The sequence below is a fragment of the Ornithodoros turicata genome, chromosome 8, assembly GCF_037126465.1.
Source record: "Ornithodoros turicata isolate Travis chromosome 8, ASM3712646v1, whole genome shotgun sequence".
NCBI classification, from domain to species: Eukaryota; Metazoa; Arthropoda; class Arachnida; order Ixodida; family Argasidae; genus Ornithodoros; species Ornithodoros turicata.
Genome location: NC_088208.1, coordinates 33,677,162 through 33,693,810, shown reverse-complemented (window position 1 = coordinate 33,693,810; position 16,649 = coordinate 33,677,162). Strand labels below are relative to the sequence as shown.

The 16,649-nt window shown below is 44.8% G+C and overlaps 1 protein-coding gene and 1 long non-coding RNA gene across 5 annotated transcripts in view; one reads left to right on the top strand and one right to left on the bottom strand.

The window, feature by feature from the left end:
* The window catches only part of LOC135367063 (uncharacterized), a 138,158-nt gene that overhangs the window by 57,718 nt on the left and 63,791 nt on the right, over positions 1-16,649 (bottom strand). The window lies entirely within an intron of this gene.
* LOC135367058 (calcitonin gene-related peptide type 1 receptor-like) overlaps positions 4,993-16,649 on the top strand; it is a 93,042-nt gene continuing 81,385 nt past the window's right edge. For all 4 annotated transcript variants that reach the window (XM_064600152.1, XM_064600154.1, XM_064600153.1 and 1 more), the window contains exon 1: positions 4,993-5,117. The gene's annotated coding sequence lies outside the window, so the exon portion shown is untranslated. The remainder of the gene's footprint in view (positions 5,118-16,649) is intronic.

Genomic DNA, 16,649 nt, shown 5'->3' with positions numbered 1-16,649 from the left:
ATGTAAGTCATTCAACCTTCTAAAAACCCATCGATATGTGAAAGCTCCCTCTCAAGCGCAGGGCAGAAAGCTGCCCCCTCATCTACTCGTGACGGATTTCTTTTAGCGGGATTCCGAGCGGAATTGCACATGAGGATGAATGCAGCTAAGTGCTTTCACCAGCGTCTGCGACATTTATTGTGTGTGTAATTGAAGGTTTTATGGCGCGAAGGCAACTGTCTGCGACATTTATTAATGAATGGTAGTGGGCTAATGAAAGCCAATGCACGCCTATTTCAAGTAGCCCGAAACGAAGCAAATTATGAGTTCAAGCGTCGTGAAGCTTTCTGATTAGCGCATCACCGTCCCGCCAGGGAGCTTACTACGGGTCCATTTTGTACAAGTCAAACCACCACGGACAGGCTGCAATAACGACAACACTTGCAGCAGCAAGACACGACTTTTCGCGTTACGTTTTACATAACCTTATTGAAGTTTCGTAAGGGGGGGGGGGGACAGGGAAAAGCCAATAAAGGTTCGTTGCTACCGCCTAAAATAAAACGATTCACACGAAACTTCAGATTTTATTTTACTCCGCACAGCTTCTCAGCAAAGTTTACAGTTGTTACAGCACCGTACGTAATCACGCTCATACTAATAAATGCGTGAACGCAGTAAAACAAAAACACTACAGACAAAACACCCAGAAAACAGCAATCTCCCCTTGGGAGCGTTTTGATTTGGTGTGTAAGATAGAGTTGTGCCCGCACAGTATACGCGTGCAAAAGCACGCGGACCCACGAAAAGGAGGATGTTTTGCAAACTGCTTTGAAGAGCGCAGGCGTTTCAATTGCCTTCCAACAAGGTGTCTTCTATGAAACAAAGGCATCGCTGGATCACGCTCACCATTTTTGAGAACCCTCGCATCCTGTTATCCCTATTGAAAGCCGTAATTACTACATCGCGTCATGGATCCACACGGCACGCATCCTCTCTATTCACAAGGAGGTGACTCAAAAGAATTCACATCCCCTCTTTACGTAGCCGCTTTTGCCAAAACTCTATTCATCTAAAATTCGAACTTTGGCCCCACAGGTCGGTCACCATACGTAATTGACACGTCAATAGCTGCTCGTACACATATCGATCAATACACTGGTCCTTGTCCCGGCGACATATGACGTTCGCTGTCGGTACATTTCCGTTTCCGGTACGTTTACTCGCGGGGCAGTCTTAACAGTTGCTGGAGCCTCGTAACTGTCACTTGTTTGACATGGCGTGTGTTGTGCTGCCACCTAACGTTATTTCGCACGCTGCCCATGACGTTGTTTGTCGTGTGATGTCCTTAATGGAACGAGATCCTCTGATCCTGATGAGAATGTGAGGGTCGACAGCCTTCGGGCCCTCGTGTTACTTTAATCTCGTTTCGTTGCGTGTAGCGGAGAATGAAACCACACGTTGTCTGGAAACGCTGCTTCCGAAGCGAATTGGTAAAGACAGCGCCAACAAGATCTATACGTACAAGATGTTTGTTGTTGTTGCACTTCGTTGTCACTTTTGTTTCGATGGCTATATATATGTATACGGCTTCAATATGTGTGATGCGCCAGACGAGGCGCATTTTGCCATTTGTGATGATGTCTTATTCCGAAAGCACATGTAGAATGGGAATTGAATAGGTAATGAGGTCCGTGTGATGCTTGCCCAGGCAGGCTGAAAGCGAACAGTACTGGCCTGCGGGCGGACGTCTGCCAACTCAATACAACTGGCTTTCTTTTGCTTACAATATACATTCTCTTTTCTCTATCTTTCATACAGGTTTCATACAGGTTACCTGGGACATCTTGCATATCAGTGTTCGAGATTTTGTGTGTCAGTATGGAATAAGCTTGCAGCTTCTACCATGTTTTGGAAAGCCACTCGTTTCCATACGAAACGCATCCTTCAGTTTCTCTAGTGAAGGACTACTTTCGTGCCGAAATTAATCACATCTGAGCACGCCAAGGATCAATCACGTCACGATTAATAGAGTCTACGCGATCTAAATTTCTTGTTTTCTAACTTACATTAGAACGTCATAGGGTTCGTCGAACAAAAACGTTAAAATGAAAAAAATAAAATAAAGAAAGAAGAGAGAAAGAAAAGCACAGGAAGTGAAATGTTCCTGCTCACTGGCGCGCAATGTTCCTTTTCATGTAGCGACGCAAAACTAAAACTTCTCCATTCGTCGAATCAGGAACTAACTCTGGCACCCGAAATGAGATCGGCGGCAAGTACAGGCCCGTGCTAATTCGAATTATGAGATAAAACGCATCCTCGTCTCCCCCTCTCTTTCCCTCTCTCTTTCCCTCTGCCTTTATCGTGCATTAACATCCCACTTCAGGCTCTCCTTTTCATTAAGAGTGCTCCGACCACTCGTGAGATAAAACAGAAGGGCACATTTGCAGTAAAAGTGAATTCAATACCTGTTTTCATGACGATACGTTTTTTTTTTTTCGATGCAGTAAACACATTTTTGCTTTCTTTTTTGTTGTTATAGTGACTTATTCTTTTGGTAAGCACGCATCCGACAAAAGCGGCGCCCGTTGGTTCAACTGATGGCATGCACTTGAAAAGCTCGTATAAAATGATCTTGCATGCTTGGACACCAGAATGAGGCAGCGAAACGTGACGTTTGTGGCGTTTCATGAGTGGAAAACCTCCCCACTTCATCGTCACTATATAATTGTTGTTTTGTAACAATATAGAGTGACCTGAGGAGTCACTTTTTCTTTTTTTAATTCTTCGTGGTTGTTATTTATGTGGCATCTTTTCTACCGTGACAGAGTAGCTCAGAAACGGCTCAAATTGGTGCAAGTTGTGGTGTAAGTGTGTTGCGGTAAGGTACAAGTAAAGCTTGTGGTTTCGGGGGCTTTACTTGTACCCCCCGCAACACACTTAGTTATATGTCAGCCTCTTTCTCGCCTTTTGTTACCATACACTTCTTTTTCGCATAATTTATACAAACGGAATTTGCGGCATGCATGAAGTGCCACTGGATGTGTTCGAAGTGCCGTGTTCGTAGTTTCATTCTCTGGGATGTAAACATTAAGGCTAAAGGGATGAAGTGCAGCTTTTCAAAATAACATAAAAATAAGAAAAAAGAAAGAAAAGGCTCGTGCTTTGTACGCAGGTCCTTCTGAGCATCGAACCGGATTTTCTGCCTAATCTCAACGAACTTCAGTGTCCCTATAGGTGTCAATCAAGGACGTTTATCTTTCTCTCCCTTACATCAACTCCATTCTAGTTTAAACTACGTCTCCGTATTCACTTTAACAAAATTTACCATGCAGTTCACGGTGACCGTGAAATGAACTATAATAACAATAAGAGAAAAAGACAAGAAGTAAGTTGTGGACTTATCTAACCCCGTGCTTAGATGCCGCGAGATGCACCGCTATTGCAACGTAAGAGAATCCTTGTGCGCAACCGACGTTCCCTCCCTCTTTTTCTTGATCCCGTTTTACTCGTGTCATTCAGATGATACACTTTATATTCACCTTTACAACGATCATTGCCGGAGGAGTCATTATCTCTGCCATTTGCTATAGTTTATTGTAAATTTCACAGTAATTAAATGCGCACGGCCGCGATGAGATATTTCAAAATTGCTCGCACTTTCCATTTGAGAAAAAAGAAAAAAAAAGAATTAAGATAAATCGAAAGGAAAATATCTCGCGATGTTCTCTACAGACACGTAAAGAATGAAGATGAGTGGAGGCGAGGTTCACTTAGGCTTCGTTATTCGAAAAAGAAAAGGAAGAAGAAGAAGAAGACGAAAAGAAAAGAGAAACGTTGGCAAAATCATTTGGAGGGAAAATAACACGGGAACATTAGAAGAGCTCGGAAATATTAGAAGGACGCGAAGGCAAGAAGGACGTAAAACGTGTATCTGTAACGAGTTGTTGTTGTTATTGTTGTTGTTGCAGTAATGCCTTCGATCATATATTTATTGTATAATCGGACTTGTAATTTATTTGCCACGTTCAATTAACTTGTAATTCATTTCAAGCATTGCTTGCCCTCATTTCTTCAGTGAATTACCTCCGTCTAACTTCCAGCACTCCTAACTCGTCCTCAGCAGATTCTGCATAAAAGTTTCCGTAGCTTGTTGCTGCAACGTTTCCTGGCTAAGAGGTTACGTTCTTACAACTTTTCCCACGAAACGTACCTGCACCTAGGCAGTTTCTTTAGAACTTTGTCTGATTAAACGAAAGACACTAGCAAGTAACTTGTATGACTTCACCACGTAACCTGGTAATGGAAGACGAGATCCCGCGTCTTTGATCTCACATTCTAACAGTCCGCCACCCTCTTTCAACCTGAATTATTTCCCCTCCGGCTTTCTCCGCTTAATATAACTCCAAACATTTATTAATTTTACATTATCGGGCTAATTTGTAGAGCCTGGCGAAAGTTTATACATACACAGACAAAAAAGAAGAAGAAGAAGAAGAAGAAAAAAAAACGGAGTTAGAGCCACTTAATAATCCACAAACTAAACACTTCCCGATCCACAACTAGTTGTGGGAGTACAGCTCAACTTCGTGACAATTCGGATATGATATAACAGTCGGAATGGTTTGTAGCGCGGGGGTGGGGGGTGGGGGGGGGGGGCGGGGCAGGGAAAGAACGCTACTCCAACGCTACTTCGAAGGGGTAGAGTTACACATTCACACTCTGTTCACATTTCTGCCGCGTTCCTTGGACAGTTATTTCCCTTTAAATTAGAGGCATTTCAAACCCAAAAAAACAATACATCCCGTCAGAACCCACACACGCACTCTTCCCCACTTTCCCTGTGAAAAGGGAAGCGCAGCACCAAAATCCCCATCGTGCACAAGAGAGGCCTTTTGATCCAGCGCTCGCGCGCCGGCGATGTGGGCTTCTCCGTACGGCACGCTCCAGAAGCAACTCTACTACTGCGCATGCTCTTGACTTGAGCTCCTGGTCTCTCACATCAGAAGCTCGCAGTCGGTTCCCTTCAGAAGACATCCGCGGACCTACGGGATTACTCGCTCCGGCTCCCACCTGCACGTGCTCGCGGGACCTTTCCCATCAGCAGGGACAACACCTAAGACGCACCGGTCCACTTCATAGTAAGTGCATATTCTTACCAGTCATTGCGGCGCTCGGCCCTGGAATGTGCAAGACGTCACTGATATAGCGCCATGTGGTATTATTATGTCGCGCACGCAAAGGTATGGACGACGGTACGTCGTGGGATCTATGCCGGAAAAGTAGTCTATCGAGATTGTGCAATGGCCTCAAGTTTTATGTAGAGCGCGTCGCTGTGCCCCTGTGGTACTGAGCGGGATTCCCAACTGTGGTTTACGTCTCAGCACTTGAGCATGTTGTTGTCGACCTTGGCCGGTTGTGCAACGCAGGTTGCTCCAACCTTATTCGTTGGAATCCACGATGTCGCGATAGGCGGACTTGGCTTAATACGAAAGGTGGGCAAAAGAAAAGCGTATTCGCAGTTCGGTAACTTCTGAGACGGACTACGACAGATTTTCGGAAAGTGAAACAGATGTGTGACTTTTGAAGGACGTTTGATTCTTAGTTCTCTTTGCATGCCACAAGTGGAAATTTCGGTCACTTAGAAACTGGAGTATACCGTGAGAAATATGCAACAAGTTGGTTGTCAGTAATTTTCGAAGCGAAGTCTAAGAACTAGTAGGGGCCACTGATTTTCTGATATATAGTCTGTGAAGCAGAGGGGTTGAGTTTGACTTTGAGTGTTACAAAAAAAGATAAAAAAATTGAATTTAATTCCAGCCAAACGAAAGAGGAGAAGATACATCTGTTTCCCATTATCTAAGCTCTGGCTATAAGAACACAGCATATCTACACTCTAAAAAGAGAAATAATTTTCATTCAGAATATCGTTCTTCGTCATTGATTCGTTGAACGTCCGAAGTGTACGGATTTTTTTTTTTTTTGGGGGGGGGGTGCATCAACATGCTGCCTGCTCTAACCTCGGTGTGGCGAGCAGTCGAAACATTTTAGAACTAAATTATATCTTATGTTGTAAACTAATTACTCGCTGTTGCACAATATTTACGTATTATGATATAGTAATGGCTGTGACGAAACGGCGAGCAACACGAGTAACTGACTTCTTTTAGCAAACTTACACTGCATCCTCAATGTTAACAGTACCCTTTCATTAGGCCAGCAAAGTACTCCGTTCATCTCGTCAAGCGGTCTCCGGCTAAGAATGTCTGGAACGCAACGATACCTCAACCTTTGCATTCCAAGCCTCTTACACTGAGAAGATGCTGACCTGTCAGCCCGAGTTTGCTTGGTTTGTTTATGGTCAGGCATAATCCCCGTGTTTTTGCTCTTCCATCTAAAAAGTCTTGCGCGAGCACGATCCGGTTATGGAGAAGACGCAGCGGGGATTACTGATCACGATCATTGATCAGGCCTAGTAATGAGCCCGAAGCCTCTCGCTCTGGTGAAGAGATGTACAAACATTCCCCAGGTAACGGTTCGGATAAAAACAACTCGAGCGTAGAATTTATTGCTCGCTCTGCAGCCGGGGGAGTAAAGTGCACGACGGGCCTGGATTAGCGGACTTCAACGTATACATCGTCATTACGAAGAGATGTCTCGCTGATGGTCGCTAAAGTGACCGTTTAGAGTGCTACATAACGAAGCGAACGACGTCTCCAGCGTCCTCTGAATTGTTAAATATATTTCCTGCTCGAAAAGATTAAGCATATCTGCTACTCTGTTCGTCGTACCGCCGTTCTCTGCTGTTTGTCAGGCTGCACGGAGCCGTGGGAAAGCACTCGTTGCATTCTTAATATGAATGTTACGAAATAAGCCTGTAACGTCAAGGAAGGGGAGTTCAGACAGCCACGAAATGGAAGTAGAAATAAGGGAGAATTGGGTGGAAGCATCACTTTCGTCGAACATTGGTAATTTATGACGGGTTTTGGGACTGTCAGTTCTTGCTGAAACTAGCAGTTCCTTAACGTGAAATAAGTTGCGAACGTTGTAGTTCACTGTGGACTTCCAAATTTTGTGGTGACGTTTTCATCAATTCCGTTTCAAAGTGTATAGATGTGTGTAGTTTCCTTTTCTTTTCTGAATAACGCGTCCTGGAGTAGCCAGTCCCAAGTGGCTCGGGACTAACATCTCCATTTTTTCTTTCACAAATCAATCAATCAATCAATCAATCAATCACTCCGGACTTACACCAGACTCTCGCTTATTCATACTTGTACATAAAATAATAAATAAATGAAATATCAATGCGTATTGCAAAAGGTTGCCCACGTAAGACACTGCAACACACGATGACCTTGTCACTACATGACCTACCTATGCGACCTTGTATGCAAGCAGTAGCAGTTTTCGAAGCAAAATAAATGTACTCAGAAAACGTTAGGTGGAGGTAACATCGCTGGCACCAATCACTTTTCCTTACGATTGTTTTCAAACCGCAGTCATTCCCTACGCTGATGATAATGACGCAAAAGTACCAATTTCACACAGAAGCAACAGTGCAGAATTGCAACGTAGTATATTGTGAAATCAAAATGTCCTGGAGGGAGAAGCCACGTTACTCATTCCGTTCCCCAGCACTCGTTCTGTTGACAAACCATTTCAATCGCCTCACATTTCAATATCGTCGAGTTTTCGATGTTAACGTAGAAATTACAAACAGCGGCGTATTCACTTGCGCGTTTTATTTCTAATGAGTCTGTTGGTACACTTCAAAGTGCTTGTCGCGTATGCACATGTAAATCGCGAGGTAGCAGGACTGAGAGGTTTGGTGCAATAAAATCCAGCGCAGGAACGGCGCAGCTCCGTCGACATATTTTAAGAGTGCGTTTCAGCAGCGAGACGACCGGGAGGGGTTTAGGATTTCCGTCCTGAAAACATGACGGGCCAATCGCCTGATTCCGCTTAAGTGTACGCTAGCTTAAAATGAAACTTCTCCACATAACACGATGGAGGGCAACCGATGCACAGAATGATATCGTTACCGCTCGTGATTTGTGGAGAAGTTTCGTTTTAAGCGAATTCCGTTTTAAGCGAGTTCCGTTTTAAGCAAATGCCTTTGCTTTGCTGCGTTCCGTTTTAAGCGCGGAGCGTATACGCGTTCTTGTGACAATTAACGTAATTGTTATAAAACGTTTTGTTATTATAAATATATATTTTGTTATAAAAAAATTGTTATAAAAAAAGCGTGCACCTCCTGTTTCCAATAAATCGAGGGAAAGGATGGTCGGCTAATAGCGTGTTATGTGGTGAAGCATCCCGGACCTTTTCTTGCTAATTGCATCTCGCACGGCACCCTTTATCGAAGTGGAGTAGTACTGGACATCAATCGTGACCCCTCGCTCAAAGAAGTCCACATGGATGACACCCCGCATGTCCCAGAAGACAGTTCTTTCCAGCAGACGGCTGCATCTTCTGCAAAATTCGTCCCCCTCGAGCTGAAAGCAGCTGCTCAGAGACTGCCATGCGCGCTCCTTTCGGGTCACAACCGAAGTGTCGGGGAACCCAGCTCGCACAGACCTTGCGGAGCAGTAAGTGCTCGTGAATGATGTCTCCACACGGCCGACACTAATATTACGCTGGGCTGCAATGTCCCGAACCGTTACTCATCGGTTCTCCAGGATCGCCTGCGATGTTCACTAGCGTGACTGCGAACGTGTCCATGCGGTTCATTCGTCACCCAGATCCGTCCTTCGCCAAACTGTCTGCGTCACTCCTATATTCTTCCCCTTGACAACGCTTGTTTCCCGTAACGTACCTGTAATCTTAGCAAAATCTCAAATAGTTTAATGTTCTCCTTCACAAGGAGCTTGATCACGCATATCAGATCCACAGCTACAGTAGCTACAGACACATTGCTTGCGGCCATGATAGCTGCCGCTGCTGCACGTGCCAGTGACCCGAGAAGGGTATCAGTTCGTCCTACGAAACTTTTATTCAATTACATTTACTCACTGATTTTTCTCGAGCGAAAGTATGGTGAGCTATAGCGAAAGTCTCGATCAACCTTGAACGACGCCTGTATAATAGAAAGATACAAACGCATCTCATGTACCGACAGAGTCAGTGAAAGAAACAACAACACGCGAGAAGTAGCTCCGCAGAGATATTCATGCTATCCATTCTTCTTCATGCTATTCTTTTTTATCAATTATTATTTTTCCTCTCGTTCTCTCGAGCTATCCAAGAAAACCTCGAACTTGCAGAAGGCAGAATCGGCAAAGCTCCATACAACACGAAAACGCCCACAATTGTCCCTGTGTTGAAATTGCTATGACTTCTGGGAAAAACGTTCCGCATGAAGGATATAGAAACTGAAAATATGCAGATTGAATTTAGCTGCGCTTGCCATAAGAAAAAAAAAAAAAAGAAGAAGAAGGGTAGAGAGAGCTGTTATTGTTCCGTTGGCATACAAACGAGAAAGTAATTAGCTTTACAAAAATGCGTAAGCAAATGGTTGACGGGCTCTTATGGCGCACGCATTTTCGCAGAAAAAAACTACTCGCGAAGCGCCAAAGGAAAGGACGTTTCCATAATGAGGAAAGAGAAAAGCAAAGTTGGCCTCCGGCGAAGTTGAAACGATTTAGCACTCTTTGGTTTTTGAAATGAAACCTGAAACCATGGCCGCTAGAGAACAAATGCTACGTTTGTTAACGAAGCTGGACGCAAGCAAATGCTGCCAAACTCGTCTCTCCGTTCAGTCAAGGTCTCTTTGTGGTGCAACACGAGAGAGTAGTACCAAATGGAAAGAGAAAAAACAAAAAAAAACAAAAAAAAAACAGCAGACTCATGCGTCATAAATAGGGTTCCGCGTTTTTTGCACGTGAAGAAAAATGCCTTAAAACACGCGCCATCTTTTTTTTAAATTCGACATGTTCCGAAAAACTCCGAATTATACGCTTGCATATAGTGCTACACGCCGAAAACACGGCTACCCCATTGCATTTTTCTTCTTCGTCATATTACCAAAAGGGGATAGACGATCTTTCCTGTCGGCGCTTGCATCAGCAAAGGCCGCTCATCAATGGCGTCAAGACATCCCGGAAGGATCCCTCCTCCACTCAGTAGATCCCACCCTCTCATTCTTCCCATACTTCCGCCACAAGCTGGGTTACAGTGACACAATGCTATGCCCTTGCTGTAATACTCCAAGTACCGTCCAGCACATTCTCATCAACATGTCAACAGTATTCCACTGAGCGACGCGTCCTCCAGCGCCAAATTGAAGCCAGTGGGACACCCTCACTTGCCGTTCCTCAACTGCTTGGGCCTCCGGCCAACCCAGCGCATCAGCTACGAGCTCTTCAAGCCCTCATCACCTTCTTAATAGCAACAAGGGCTCTTGCGTGAACCCTGAACATTCATCATCATTCACCATCTTCTCCGTCTCAAGCAATGAGATAGGGTGCCGCCTCAGTGGCGAAACATCCCACTACGTCATCATTACTTTTAAACAATCAATCAATCAATCACTTATTTGTTGTTGTTCTTCTTCTTCATCCAGGGCCATCGCATTTTCGTTTTTCCTTCACCTCGTTTCTAGGTGGAATGCGGGGAATACCGCCCTTCAGAGCTGCTAGACTCTAGCGCAGGGAAATACCTTCCCCTGTAAAGGCACAAAAAGCTCTCCAAAAGCTGCCCGAACCGAAATCGGGACGGGACTTTTTTCTGCGCATCACCGCATGCTACCGAAATGCAAGCCGAACTTCGGCCGAAGACTTCTGACCTTGCGGCACATCGCCTTTCAACCATCTAGCTCAATGAGATAATCCCTGTATTCATAGGGGTAGAAGTCGTTGCTATGGTTCTCCTTCCGGCTGAATAGCCATTGGATGCTTTCTACTTTTTAGGTTGGCGTCACTTCCCATTTCGGAGGAGAAATCTGGCGCGGCCAGATCGGGCCGAATTCGGCCCGGAATTCTGCTCTTCGAAAAAGGTTCGGTTCCGAATTCGGTTCGGAAAGAATTCGGATGCTTTTCGGGCAATGCGGTTGACGCTTAACACTTTGATCAGTGGGGGAAGAGTGTTCAAGTACACGTGGAACCCTCCGATAAAGGAAAGGGAATTCTTTGCATTCTCAATGTCCTCCTATACCAAACTGCTCTCTCCACGTAGTGCTTCTCCCCAATGATTATATAGTTGACGATTTTTCGTCATCTTTTTTTGGCGCAAACGTTTTAAAATGCCGAACATATCCGAATTTGATAAAAACATATAAACTCCGAAGAACACCCGTCGAATCTTCCCAGGAATAAATCGTCGAAAACGCTGAACCCTGACTCATAAAGCCACGACGAACGGCAAAATGTAGCAATCGTATAATAAAAAGAAAAAAAGTATACACAGAAGAGATTACTAAAGCTGCAACTGTGTGTAAAAGTCAGGTTAGTTTCCTCGAAGATGCTGCCCAGCGCTGCACATTTTACGACCTGGGCAGTCCAGACAGCAAAGCAGAATTCCGAATGCCGGTAAAACCAGCAGGGCCATTTCTTCTGCCGAGTACGATTGCACGTGCCTTGCCAGAGATAAGGATGAAACCTAGCAAAGCATCTGCACTTCTACATGCATGCCATCATCTAAGACAGCGGCCACATCTGGGAATGGAATGCCTGATGAAGGCATGCGAGGGGAAAACACAAGAAACAGAATCTTATCCTTGATGTTGATTTCTTGCCCGACTGACGCACGTGATATACACGGGCGTATATATCACTGCATTTTGGCACACACTCGTCCTAAGCATGAGAATTATTTAGAAAATAGTCGACGGGGATGTTGACCGCAGTGCCAGGGCGATAAAGCAGGCGCCGGAAAAATTCTTACGACACACACGCAGAGAAGAAAGCGGCGGCGAGCATTCGAAGCACGTCTCTCACGCCGAGGTGCGTTCCGAACAGACATTTTTGTGTTCATGTACGTACACATACCTGTGGCCCTTTTTTGTCCTCACCTACAAGAATGTAGTGCAGACTAATCCGATTTTGCGAGCAATGTCGCCGCAACGAGTGCAGCAAACACCAGTGGCGCCGTCATTCCTACTGCTTGCGTTGCGACCGTATATGGAATGTGATAAATTGCATATCTGCTGGCCACTTGGATGTGCTATCGAATTCCTGTCTCGCAGAGAAATGTCTATTTTTTTGCACGCTCTCCGTAATTGAAGAGCTGCAGCTAAAAATAGTCGCGTGATTGAGGACATGGCTCACGGGGACTTAGCTTCCAGCTTTCATATTCCAGTAGATGATAGTTAGCGTATGGCTGCATTGGGACCAACGATCTTTGATCTTATTGCATATTTGTATTCATGAACGTTCATCTTAGTATCCTTGGCGTTGCTTGAAGAGGCGTCTGCAGGCTGCACACGTCCGTGAAGGAGTTACCGGCTGGAGAACTCCTCCCAACTTGTGTTTCCTGAACCTGTGTATGGGACGTTACTGCCTGAGGGATTCCTGCAGAGCGAGTCTCCAGATAGAAGATCTACAAAGTCTCCTGTGTAGGTGTAACGTAAAGATGTTTTGACATTGAACTGGAAGGGCCGGGTCAAATTGCTAACGAAACCCCTTTTGTAGAAGAGGAGGAGTGTAAGAATAGTAGGAGGAAAATATAAATTCATTCTGGGGAACATTCCAAAAAAGAAACGGTCCTACAGCACTGTGTCTGGTTCGATGCACTACAGTAGCAAGGTCTTTGCAGGTTTCAGTTTCCGTTTCATGTTTTAAGTCTTTAGACTTCGCTAGGCCGTGCGTCAACCCGCTTGTAATTTACATATTGGCGCGTTCTAGATATACTTCGTATGACAATATGTAGATTCTGGTAGCGGCACAACACCAGAAGTATGTTGCATCACGGTGGCTGCTATTGCACGTTCTTTTATAGTGTGCAGTCACCAGGGGCACTTGAATCGCTCAATGAACTACTTTACTCATTCCCCACTTCCACTCCGATATCACGCCGTTTCACTCTCGCTACGTATTTACGGACGGATCTGCCTGCAAAGCGGCGGCATGCCGGTCAGTGTGACTGTGCGTCCTAGTTTGTCATACCAATCACCTAATCCTCACGTGTCACGGTGTGAACGTCATGTCATTGCCCCCATGTGCCTGTAGTCTCTTGCATTGTGTACTTTCTTATTGATCCTCTGTGACTCGAGAGCCCTATAAACGGTACAGATAATCTGAATGCTTTGATAAGTTAACGTTATACGAAATATTCCTTATTCCAAGACCTAGTCGTGACGTTACGAAAGCAGGACATGTCGCTCCGTTAAAGGTCTGAGGCCGTAAGATGACGTTACTTACAGCTAAACGATTTGGCGGTACGTCTTTCTTACTAAAGGACGAGCGAGCCACGGGCCAGCCATTTAGCGTGATCGCAAATTGCCATTCGCTTTAATCGAAACAGGATCCGTGTTCTTTGTGTTCGCATGTAAACGCATGTTCGTGGATAGACGAGACCTCAGCGAGGAAATAGCTTCGCGGACCATGTCATTATCGCGGGGCTTCTGTAAGGCGATATTACTCGAGGACACATAAGTGACGTCTGGATCGGAAGACCTCTATCGTGAAATTGTATCCCCCCTGGGATGGACATCCTGCGGCTGTCAGGACGTTAAATCGCGAAGGTAAAACATGTAGGCTATTTCATGCAACTATGTAATCTAAAAAAAGAAGAAAAAAAAAGAATGCGTGCTTTGGAGAAGTAACGGAGTCTTAAACGTAAGGTTTTGACGCTTGGTGTCAGTAGTGTGCACCGTCATTGTGATCCACAGAAATCTTGCGAACTTATGAGCTACATTTGTCGTTTCACTATCATTTTTGTCACGCGTTCATTGTTCATGATGTATGTCATCACACCATCATTAACCCCACAAACCCATGTTGATCTGTGCTATTAGCCAACCTTTAGTGTCACAAGTGAGCTCAAGTAGCCGGCTCCGCAATCTCCACATTTTAAAATCCAATTCAACCTAATCTAACAGGCGAAAATGGAAAACGTCCACTACTCGCAAGTGAATAAGATACGTATTTAAAGAGATTGAAACATTCAAATAATTTATTTTACTAAAAAACAAGCTTTCGGACGGAGTCCGTCCTTCATCGTGTGCGATACTATATTGAACACTTGGTACAGATATTTATACTGATGTAAGTACCCCGGAGAAAGGGGACAAATAAGGTAGTGGGGAGGACATACAAATGCTTGTTAGAGACGATAGAGGGCGCGAAAAAAAATATACAAATGAATGCGATGTACAGTAGAACTGTTACCGGAGACAAAAACCGTTGAGAGATCTCAGGTGAGCGCCCTCAATTCTCTCTAACAATCATTTTTACTTCCTCCTCACCACCTTCTCTGTCCCCTTTCTCAATGTATCGCACATGATGAAGGACGGAATCCGTCCGAAAGCTTATTTCTTAGTAAAATAAATTATTTGGATGTTTCAATCTGTTGAAGTACTTATCAATTTATTCTAATGTTATCTTTAACAAGGCCGAATCGGTTAAAAAATACATCGAATGCAGTATTCTTTTGGCGCTTTTCGCATGTGTAAGGGTGTTCTGAATTGAAAGCACACTTTTAAGAAGCGACTGAGCTGGAACTTTCGTAACATGGGTAACGGATTCGGATCGCAAGATTCATAACTCCATCCCCCCATCTTGATCACTATTAACCTAGCCTTCCTCCATCTCTTCCTGTCCTTGTGCATCTGCGTGATGCGAAGGCGAAATCCCGAAAGAAGATCAAGAGAAACTTGAACCTCATGTGACACGACACCCGATGCGTGTTCTTTGAACAGCCCTCGAAATGACATCCCCTGGGAAGGAAAAACGGAATAACTTATATAATCCAGCATAACAGACTCATCGAGAGAAGCGGCAACGCAAATAAAAGCCTTCAGAGATGAGACTCAAAACGTTCGCGCGTCACATCGAGCGGCGGCATCTGGGTTCGACCGCCTTTCTTCGACAGACTGGAGCCACGAGTTACAAAAGTTGTTGATGTAATCAGCCCGCGCGTCGAATCTGCAGTACGACGAAAATTGAGTCATTTCTTGGGAAGCCCGGGAACACAAAGCCTCGACACCTTGCATTTACCGCGTGCATTTTAGGAGTATTTTCCGACTCCCACAGTCTCCTGGAAGCAACGGCGCATATTGTTCGATAGAAGACTTTGCCAGAATAATATTTTTCCTTCTTTCCTAGGAAGCTGTTGTCGTGCATGTGTTTTATAACAGATAAGAGACCAACCTGTTGAAGAGCTAGGCTGAAGCAACATTTTGGAATGAAAATTCGTTTGGAACACTTTGATGGGATGAATAGGAGGGATTTAAGAACAAGAACTCGCGCTATAGTTGGTGCTGGTTCAAACTGGTTCTTTCTTTCTTCACTGTTTTTTCGTTAGCGCTTAATTTTGAGGGATAGTAAAACATCTCACCTAAATATCGCCACCATATTGAAACTCCGGCGGAGACACCCACGCTGATAAGGCGACTGCATGCGGCTTGAAGACACGCGTCAACACGAAGGATGTTCTAGATGAAAATACATTGTCTTGCGAGTGCATTTCTTTTTCTTGTTTATGGCTCTCTTTCTTGTTTGTGGTAGAAGGCGTGTATCTTCCAGTAAGTCAATTATCTTTGACTTACTTGATTGCAATCTTATTTCGCCACATTAATTGCGTGGTAACGCCCACGTTTTATTGTTCCGGCCTGGGGACATAGGCCGTTTGAAATAAATTACTACACAGCGCTGGAAGTGCCATCACCCTACAATGCTGTACGCTGGAGGAGCACGTCAAAGACAGCGCCCACATTTTTGTGGTACGTCAACACTGTTAGGGATTCTTGATGCACCGCTGTTCTGGCCTCAGGAACAGGCACTCGTTTTCTTCTTTTTTACTTTTTCTTTACATCATCCTGTGTGCATGTGCGTGTCTTACTTTTCGAGCTCTTTTGATAGAGTGGAGTAAAGATTAATAGCTGTGTACAATAATGCTGTGGCTTCACACCCTGGTCGTTGACGTTCTTCAGCGTTGAAGGTGATAGAGACGGAAATGGCAGAAAGGACATGAGTGATTTATAATACTATATCCTACTGTTTACGGCGTACGGACTTTTTATATGGGAATATTTAGGAGTCATCAACCTCACCTGCAAAAATGCAGGTCTACTGGATAAGTTGAATGCTTGGTACTTGTAAAAATTTGAAGTGCATTAAGTCTTCACAATGACAGCGAAACAACACCGCATCTGAGATGACGAAATTGAGACCAGTGCTAGCCTTCAATTTCGCCGAGATGGGAGGTGACCCGGGTTCTAATCCGGCAGCCACCGGGGCTGTCTGGGTATGTTCCTCACACGCTCTGAGACAAGTGACGGCACAGTTCCCTGTGAAGTCGGCCCAGGGCGCACGATCACCCACGGTGATAGTCGTGACGTTGCACGCCTGAGCGTTGCCGACTACGGCAAACAGTTCCAACACCACGACCAACAACACGAGTCGTAAGGCCAGAAATAAAGTGCAGCCATCATTCGACTTTTAAGCATGAACATCAGCAGAACCTCATCAGAAGTTGAATGGCTCTCAGAAGCAACTTCGTTCTTCTGCACCGCAGTC